This window comes from Oryza sativa, chromosome 5 (genome assembly GCF_034140825.1).
Source record: "Oryza sativa Japonica Group chromosome 5, ASM3414082v1".
NCBI classification, from domain to species: domain Eukaryota; kingdom Viridiplantae; phylum Streptophyta; class Magnoliopsida; order Poales; family Poaceae; genus Oryza; species Oryza sativa.
Window position 1 is genome coordinate 15,261,928 of NC_089039.1, and position 10,517 is coordinate 15,272,444.

Genomic DNA, 10,517 nt, shown 5'->3' on the forward strand with positions numbered 1-10,517 from the left:
GTATCTGCTTAGTGGTTAATTTTTGCTGGCTAGCTGGATGTGTTGTCAGATTTATTGTGCTGCTAGCTGTTTTTTAATCACCTATGCGATTAAACAGGTGGTCAGGTAGCCAGCTATAGCTAGGTAATGTACTCCTACTGGAATGAATTAATGTGTGCTAGTTTTATCCTTTTTTCAGCGTTGCATATTTGACTGTTGTCACATGTATGTTATGTATGGCATGTACTTCATTTTTTTACTTCAATTCATTTATTTTCTTTTTTGGACCCGTATATTAAATATGTACTTTAAATTTTAAAAAATATTTATTAAGGGATGCACTAAAATGCACCGAGAAAGCGTAATAACTAAAACACGTCCTTCACATAGTACTTTTTTACTATATGTTATATGTTTTCAAATACATGATAGCACAAATTTTACTAATAGGCTTAATAGGGGAATTTGTGATGATTTCACTCTCAGTAAAAAAAATTACTAACATTGAGTGTATATATTAAATATGTACTTTAAATTAAAAAAATATTTATTAAGGGGCGCACTAAAACGTATCGGGTAAGCGTAATAACTAAAATACGTCCTTCACATAGTTCTTTTTTACTATATGTTATATGTTTTCAAATACATGATAGTACAAATTTTACTAATCGTCTTAATTGGGGAATTTGTGAGGATTTCACTCTCAGTAAAAAAATTTCTAACATTGCATGTGTGTTTTACCTATAACATACCCAGGGTATAGTATAATATGTCTATATTTTTTAAATACAATTGTTCATAATAATAGAATGTACTGGATGCATTGACCACTTTTTGAATGGGAATATCTGGTGCAATTTGTGGACCATTTAGGCCATGTTTGGCACACTTGGTTTTAAATTAAATTATAGTGTTTTATACTTTTATATTTTCTCTAAAATAGGAATAAATTAATTTATCCAAGAGATCCAGATCTAAGGATTCTTGGCTATCGAGCAGTGGCACAAGAGCCCAATAAATCGTCAAAGTATCTAAATGAAAATTCCACCAGATATTTAAAATGCTACTAAGCCTTTGGGCCTTGCTTTGTGATTACACTTTGGTCCAAAATGGGCCCAGAAAAAATTGCCAGAGCCAAAAGGGGATAGAGGTTGGACTTAGTTGCTAAGCGCGCTGTGCGCGGGGGTGGCATTGGTTACGTGCCATAGCCCACCGGTCTCATACCACTGTCGACAGACATCACTGGAAAGGAGGATGGGGTGGACCACTCCCAATCGTCTCCTCTGGCTACCGCAACTGGAAACCATATGGTTTGTTCCTTTTCGGTCCCAGTTCCCTTATTTACGTGCCTTTTATTCTATTTAATTACATACTATTGAGTACTTGCTTTGTGGGTGCATAGATGGAATTGTTTTGTGTGGTCTGCCACAGGAAAGGCTCTAACCAATTTATCATTCCAAAGTGTTGTGATAATTAGTATGACTAACTAAATATTTCATATCATAAATAAGAACTTTCTTAATATATTTCATCATATATTTGTGTTTCCAAAGGTGTTTTATCTAATTTTGTATATCAACTAGTAATACCTATTAAAACATGTCTATAGTGGTTTGATATGTCTATAGTGGTTTGCTGTTGTTTGTATTGGTAAGACACTGGGCACTGCAACAAAGGATAAATTGCCCTTCATGAAGGCAATAAAGGATAAATTGCCCTTGTCAAAGATAAGTTTGCACTGTCATCAATTTACATTTCACTTTAGAAATAGGATACAGATGGATTGGAAGCTGGACACACAAAAAGTTCCCAAAAGGCGAAAACCATGATTGTTCACGACTATACCAGCTGTCCATGTCCACCTCTTTTGATATGCGAAATGACTTTTTTTGCCCTCATTTTCCTATCAAGTAGTACTAAGTCCAAACCTCCAAAGTATTTTATTTAATAGGAAGCATATCTCCTTCTAGACTGAAAGCCTAGCGGTGGGGCGGTGGCCAGGCTATGGCCGCCGCCCCACCGCGGGAGAGAAAGAGGGTTGTGGGCTAGTGGTGGGGAGGCTCATTTTTGCCGTCAGGAGGGGGTGGCAGTGGCTGATCTAGTAACCGGAGCAGCTAAAGGTGAGGTAGGAGTGGTAGGATAGGGGATTCCTACCAAAGTTGAGGATGGCAGTGAGACAACAGCAGTAGAAGTAGTGGGGGAGATGGAGGTTGGAGGTGGTGGAGAGGGCTTGGCCGGTGGATCTTGACGGTGTCTTCGTGGTGCTGGCGTGGCAAGGTCTTATCGTGGAAAGGAGTAGTGGCGGTGGGGTGGTTTTTGCGGAGATCAGGAGGAGAGAGAAAGGCTAGGTGTTATATTTGTTGCATGAATCACAAAAAATCCTTGATGTCTGTGATTTAACAACATATCAGGTGACTGATGATTACTCAATCCTTGTAAATTGTCTTGAGACAAGTAATTAGTAACTAGCAAAGATACCGGCTCTGATATATAAGAAAATATAGCTTTGCTAGAGAACATAATCCCTCCGGTTCCATATTAATTGACGTTTAAGATAAGATTGAGGTCAAACTTTTATAACTTTGACCATCAATAACTTTAAAAATATTTAGTTTAAAGGAATTAGAACAACATATATAGATTTATTTATTATATATATTATAGTAGAAAAATAAGATCAAAGATATATTTTGTAGACCGTGTTATTGTCCAAAACGTCAATTAAAATGAAACCGGAGGGAGTAGATCCTTATTTTTCTGTTATGGTACTAGGATTTGTTGCTAATTTATTGTTGTTTTCATTATTATAACAACTACTTCCCCTTATTTGATTTCTTTTCTTATGAGTCTGTTACACTATGATCAACAATTATTTTCATTGACAGTATTGCTATTCAATTATATTCATCATATTTGTATTCCTGCTAGATAACATTTTGAAGATACACCAATAACATATTACCTTGTGACCATTCAAAACATTTATTACTTATTCTTGTTGTGCCAGATATCCTTATCTCTATCAAGAGGGGAAAATTATGGTCATAGTATTGTTTACCTTTCTTAATATGTTTGTCTGACTTGATTTATACAATGTTCTTGTGTTCAACTAATGAAAACGTTAGGATTTCTTCCTTTTGTGAGAAATATTAATTCTAGTTTTTTCATCTACTATCTAATCAAATGATATTCATACAATGCATTGTTTCATAATATGGCAACTACTCCAGCATCTCTACCGCAATCAAGAGTACAATAATGTGCAATATATTAAAATAACCATTTGGATTATGGGATTATTTAACATTGATATTTTGCATGTCATCTATGCAAAGAATTACATCAATCCATTTCTATTAAAACATTTCTCCTTCCTACTCAGGATGTCTGAGATGAACGCACATCTACTTTAGATGAAAAGGTACCTATTGACTGACATGCACTTTTCTCAGGATATCCAATCTAAAGCAGAGATCCAACCTGCTTGTGGGACTCTAAAAGAGCAACCATCCAAAGCTGTTTATGGAAGCTGCATTTCTGGTCAAATGTTTGGACTACAGGATTCACAATATATATTGGCCAAGCCATCCTCATCTGAAAGATTCTATAATCATAACTCTGATGCCATTGGATCCAACCATCTGAAGCTTCATAGACAAATAAGTGCTGATGGAAACGCTGAATCTAGGTTAGAACTGAACAAAGATGCTATTGGAGTTTTATCAGGTGAAAAGAGTCCATTAGCCAAATCAGGAAAGCAGATTGAGCAACTTATGGTGAATGATCTTTCTGCTCATCCATACAACCCTGTGTGTCCTTTTTCTCAAGGTGTTAGTTATTACAGTTCATCTTCCCAACACATTGTGAGCTCATCAGGAGAAGTCAAATATATTCGAAATTCAGGTCAAGAAATGCAAATTGCTTGTGATATTGTAGAAGAACCATCACATATAGCTTTGTATGGGAGCAAGAACCCTTATGAATTGACTGGGCTCGGTAATCCTCATGATAAATTCAATGCCCCATCTTTTTTTTTGAAGGAGTCAATATTAGTAGCATCTCTAGCACTTCATCAGGGATGAACTTATCAACCAATAGTGCTAAAGAAAATAATGAATACAACCAACTGAAGCTTCAGAAGCAAATTGATGGTTATCAGAGGTTTGAAATTGGCTCAGGACTGAATATGGATGATGCTGATGGCGATTTAACTGCAACAGGGGTTCCACAAAAAGTGCAGGATGGGAAAAATATGGTGAACACTCTTTTTGTTAAAGCCGTACCAACCTGTATTTACCGTCTTACATGGTACTAGTTACAGTTTATCTTCACTACACCCAAATAAGTTGAACCAGTTGCTAGAACATCCTGAGTACCATTCAAGGTTACATTGCATCCAACCTTCACCGCAACCAATCATCAAAGATGTATCAACATCAATGACACTCTATGTTAAAGAACCATGCTCTCAAGAAAATTTTTATTTGGCGGACAATTTTCCTAGTCTTCAGGGATTTGACAATGTTGCGGATAACAACCCTAGAATGTCCGTGCCTCACAACACTGTTGTTTCCGCCAGGAATGCAAGGAACCAATCTCCCACCATGAGTGGTATGGTGCATGCTGATGTTTTAGAAATCTACTACTCTTTGGATCAGCAGACTTCAGCTAACAATATACAAATTTAGTATGCTCTTCAGGCTGCAAGGCAACCATCACAACCATTCCTGCATGCTAATGTTGCAGAAACAAACTCACCTTTTGGTCACCAGTTTGCAGACAACTTGCTCCTCAGGTTACAACACAACCATCAAACATATCCCTACATGGGAGCTACAACCGCAGCCTATGGATTAGATCTGTTGGTGATTTCTAGATGGAGCTGTTCAAGCCATCCTCATCTCACATAACTAGTAATGATGTTATTTCTGGTGCATTGCCAAAGATCAACTTGCAGGGTGGGACAATGATAGGAAAAGATGATTTAAAACATAAAAATCTTCATGGACAAATTGGTTTTCATGAAAATGTTGCATCTCACTATTTTGGCATGAACCCTGAGTTGCCAAGGATATCATCTTTTCTACACCAGAAATGCTCTGAATTCTTACAACTTAATAGTGATGCAATGAGATGTTTAACCAGGGTAGAAAAACAAGTTGAGCAATCTACCATAATAGGTCCTCCTTTCCCTTCTGTGACAGTACCCAGTCCTTTGTCAGTAAATCATCTTTCTTCCATGTCCAGGGGTTATTGTTTAGGCTATAAGGATCCTAATAACCAGGGTATTGGTTTTTCTCCAATGTACGAACCAAGTGGATTCAATACTAATTACACCTTGCCTCTGAGAATGGAAGCACATGCAATGGAATCCTATGACATAGATGCTCTATCTAAAGCCACTAGACAAAGCTGCCAAGTATACTTTGATTCTGAAGAATGGAGTTCTCAATGTGTTCAAGAAATGGACTAGATGAAGCTACAAATTCGAACATGTTGACTGCTTAACAACAACCTCAGAGGAAACAATATAGACACCTTGAGAGACATCATAAGAAAATCGTTGCATCTGAAGCACAGGCGCTACATAGCAATGTTGAGACTCCTATCAGGATGAACAAAGCTAAGGAATTCAATGAAATAGTAAGGGATCAAGAAGCATGCTTCCTTTCATTTTATCATCCTACTCCTATTCCATCCCATGTCTTGAATATGTTGCATTGGTGCTTCGGTATTGATATGGAAAGGAAAATGCCATTGCCAAGAGGTATCCAACACAATGCTATGGTACACCAAGGTTTGCTCATCAGAATGATACATTAGGTTTCAGAAGATCTTATGTGGATTTCCCTCACAGAGATTATCTCAAAAGGTTGGACAATAAGGAGCTAAATGCCCTGCTATTCCAAAGGAAGTTTAGTGGTTTAAGCAAAGGGAATTATCGGCTTTTTCACATACAACGCTATCTATTTCAATGCAGGTTTGTCCTCTTTGATTGCAGCCGAGACCCTCCTAAGCATTCACATGCATGCAAGACTTTTCCCGATGGTTAAATTTTGCTATTCTTTTCTATTTTCTTTTTTAGCATTGATTAGTGTGGGAGCCGCTTTATACAACAAAAGCTTCAAAATGCGACACCTGAAGAGAAATTCATGGTCTTTGAAGAAATCATGCCTGATGCTATTGAATTGGTGATGGATATCTATGGAAATTATGTGCTACAAAAGGTTTTAATTGCAATTCTTTTAATTTTGATGATTTTGGTAAACACTACTAAATTCACACACTTATACGCTTTACATTTTCTACTAGATACACATTACCTCATTTTAAAGGAGGAAAATTACCACATGCTTTCTTGGAAGTGTTTTAAGCATAAGCTATCAAATGTATGGATCTAGGGTAATCCAAAGGGTAATGTGTATTTCCCATATCTAATATCACTTCAACCTATTGCATATCTGATTTGTGTCATGTACACAAGATCTATATCAGAGTCTATTATTTTCTTTAGAGGGAAAGGGGGGGGGGTCGGAGGGAAGGGGATCGGTCGAATTTGACACCTTGAATGGCTATGTCCAACCTTTCACTTGATGCATCCCCATCGATGACAATTAGTTAGGACACAACTTTACCAGGTAAGAGTTGGCCTTCACCGTAGCCACCTCAGCTAGAAAGTAGGGTGGGTGGGTGTGGCCATGTGGTGGATGGTGATGATTACTGTTGGGTGTCAATATGGTCGACTTGGCAGATCTAGTAGTAACCTGAGATGGATAGATGGCAGACATAGTGGAAGGGTGGTGGTGGAGGCATTATGCAGGAGAATGTAGGCAACTTTGGCATCAAATGTGTCTCTTACACAATAGGTGGCAACAGGAAAGAGTTTCACCGGTTCCTGGAGTAGCTTCAATGCTGGTGAGGTAGTCCAAGGCAGTGCAGGAGTGGTTGATGGAGGCAGTGGCTAGGGTATTATGGCTTGTAGGATAGACTAGGTGGGAATATAGGGATTATAGGATGTTTAGGGAAGTTGAGTCTCCACCATCAGTAAAAAAAATGATCAACCAACTTTGGATTAAAAAAGGGTTAATTGGATCCATGCCACGCGAATTGTGGAAAATCAAAAAAATGCCACACCTATTCTGGAATCCGGGTGCATGCCACTACTATTTCGTCAAATTGGAACCATGCCACAATGTACGCCTTGCGCGCGCTTTGCCACCGTTTTAGGGTACCGTATTTTCGTATGGACGTTTCTGCCCTCGTGTTCACGTGTGCTTAGACCAGCTCCGGTCTGGCTCGAACAGCCCGGTCACCATTCGTTCCCCACGCTGAAACCCTAGCTTCTTGGAGGCGGCGCAGGCAACGGCGCCGGCGCAATCGACGGCGGCGGAAGGCGGCGGAGCAGGGCGGCGGTGCAGGCTACGGCGACGGAGGGCGGCGTCGCAGGCGATGGAGGGCGGCGGCGCAGGCTTCTGTGTCGGAGCAGGGCGGCGGCGCAGGCGAAGGCGGCGGAGCAGGGCGGCGGTGGAGCAGGCCGGCAGCGGAGGCTACGACGGCCGAAGGGGAGGACCTTCGCCGATGGGAGGATGAGTGCACAGGGGCCTACGCCTGCATCCCCCACCGCGTTGGCAATGTATTTGGGCGAATCCCTTGTACGGGTTGCTTCCAAACCGTGAGTACCTTCCCCCATGAACTCTTTATGCAGATAAAATTGCGATTTGAGTTTCGATTTGAACTTTGTATGTGCGATTTGAGTTATTGTTTTGTCATTCATTGGTAGGCATTGGTTTTCAGTCGATGTTAGGGTGCAACCCTATGCGACAGTAGATGCTGATGGTAGGAAAATCATAAGTAAAGGAGGCACTGGGCATTGGGTAATCGATTCAGAGAGTTTTTCATTTGATTTCCTAATGGAAAGTTTGAGGGTTGAGTTTAAGTGGGGCTCGAACCAGTCTCCCTCAGTGTGGTGTTTTAACAAAAATTTGGGTGAGGATGTTAGGCTCATAGGGGACACTGATTTTCCAGATATTTTCGAGATGTATGCAACCGAGGCCAGTTTCCACCTACTTGTAGCAGTTCTTGAGGAAGGCATGGATGTTGCTTCTGTGTGTTGTGTGCATGAGCCCATTGCTATCATCCCACCTGAGAACCCTTGCCACAATGATGGTTCTGGACAAGCTGCTATTAATGTTGGAGGTTCTGCACAGCCTACAACAGTGGAAGCAGATGTTAGAAAGCCTGACATGTTTGATAATGAGGAAGAATATGTTGGTGTTAATGATGAGCAGTTGTATCTGCCTCCAAAACCTACTCAGCCACCTGACACCTCTGGCCAATCCTCTCAGCCTGCTACCACAGGGTTTGGTGGCCAATCCTCTCAGCCTGCTGCCATAGGGGTTGGTGGTCAATCCTTTCAGACTGCTGCCACAGGGGTTGAAGCTCCTGAGGTAGAAGTCACTGATGAAGACCCTCAGGTTGTTAGAGTGTTGCATGATCCAGAGAATCCAAATATAGTGAAGAATGCTCTATTCCCTGACATGATATCTTTTAGAAAAGCAGTTAGGCATTATGCAATTAAGAAAGGTTTTGAGTTTGCTGATTTGAAGACAGATAAAACAAGATTCATTGCAACCTGTCGCGCTGAAGGCTGTCCATGGAGAATAAGTGCTTCCCTAATCCATGATAAGAAAACAATTAAGGTATAAATGTATTATTTTAGTTAATTTATTTTTTCATCTCCTGAAAGTAGTGTTAGTTTTAGTAACTTTTTATCACCATGTCATGTCATGCAGATTACAGTTCTTCCCTTTGAACACAAATGTGCATCTACCAAACTAAGAGAGGGCAAGATGGCTACACAGGGCTGGGTTGCTGATAGGCTTGGTGATTGGTTGAAGAACAATCCAAAGAAGGGTGCTAAGGATGCAAGGGGGAAGCTGCAATAACAGTATGAGATCAAGTTGAAGTATTCAAAGGCATGATCAGGTATGAAGTTAGCACTAGAACAGATACATGGTAAATATGAGGAAAATTTTCAGTTGCTTTTCAATTGGAAGGCTGAAATTGAGAGGAAGTGTCCAGGTAGTATAGTTGAAATTGAATTGGAGAAGTTAGGAAATAAAATGTGCTTCAAGCGTTTGTTTGTAGCTCTAAAACCATGTATAGATGGCTTTTTGCAAGGGTGTAGGCCATATGTGGGTGTAGACTCAACTAAGTTGACTGGAAAATACACTAGACAGTTAGCTTCAGCCACCTCTGTAGATGGTCACAACTGGCTGTTTTATGTATCATATGCAATTTTTGATTTGGAAACTGATGACAACTGGTTGTGGTTTATGAAACAATTGAATAGAGCTATTGGTTGTCCTGAAGGTTTATGAACCTGCAGATGCAGATGATATGAGCAGCCACTGCACCCCCCAAAAACGGTATATTGCTGTCATTGTGCTTCCATTCTTAATTAGTCTTTGTGCAAGCGGTTTGTGTTCTTTAACTCCAACTTGATAAAAAAACCCAACTTGATAATTATTGTTAGTTACACTCCTGATATATTGTGCTATGTTGTAGTCACTAAGATTCAGGCTTGTATGCTTGCCATATAGTCTAAAAATTCTCACTTTTTTGTAGGAAGAGACAAGTGTGCAGGCAAGGAAATGATCCAGGAGTGTCAACAAGTGAAGCAAGCTGCTCTGCACCAAAGAAGAAAAAAACACCTAGGAAAAAAAAGACACCAAAAAATAAGAAGACTCCCCAGAAGAGGAAAGACCTAGCATCCTCAAGTGCACCACCAACTAGAGTAGTTAGGAGCCTATCTACCTATCTTCGACTGTAATGCCAGCTGCCTCCTTTCTAAGTATTTTGCTAATTGCCAATGGCTGTGATGAACTTGTAATGCATGTGTGCCTGTGAACTTGTAGTAACCTATTTGCAGTGACAATGTAGCCTGCCCCATCTCTTAAGTATTTTGCTAGTAAGGCTGCTATGAACCAGTAATGTTGCTCATGTATGTCTGTACTGTTGTATGCATATGTTGAGCCTGAAAACTGAAATTATGGAATGCATCAATGATCTCTTTTGCTGAAAATTTACTGTACTCATGTGCTCTCTTCTTTTGTAAAGATTTCTGTGCTGTAAACTGAAATTATGGAATGCACCAATGATCTCTTTGCTGAAAATTTGTGATGGACAATTGTCTGCATGGCACTGATTCTATACAGGAATCTGACAATTTTTCCCAGGAATCTGCAAATTTTATGGTTCTATTATTGTAACAATTCACTACTTTCTTCTCAAACATACACTTTCATTCATATTGTTCAGCACTGCACATACACATACTTTCTTCTGAAACATACTCTTTCATTCATATAGGTCACCACAGTACATACACAGGACAATACATGACAATACATCCATATTTCCAATCCAAAATACACTTGTTGACAATACATCCATTTTTTTCCCATCTAATTTCTACCTACCATTAAGCAAGCAAATAAGACAGTGATCACTAAGGTAAGGTATAGAAGTCTAGCACG

General features: G+C 39.7%; 1 long non-coding RNA gene across 1 annotated transcript; it reads left to right on the forward strand.

Annotated features, from left to right (window-relative positions):
* Nucleotides 1-1,955: 1,955 nt before the first annotated feature.
* LOC9270722 (uncharacterized) lies at nucleotides 1,956-10,063 on the forward strand. The gene is made up of 6 exons (XR_010741750.1): nucleotides 1,956-2,390; nucleotides 3,432-6,206; nucleotides 8,590-8,678; nucleotides 8,772-8,964; nucleotides 9,352-9,407; nucleotides 9,607-10,063. It is a non-coding gene; the product is annotated as an uncharacterized lncRNA (long non-coding RNA).
* The last annotated feature ends 454 nt before the right edge of the window (nucleotides 10,064-10,517 follow it).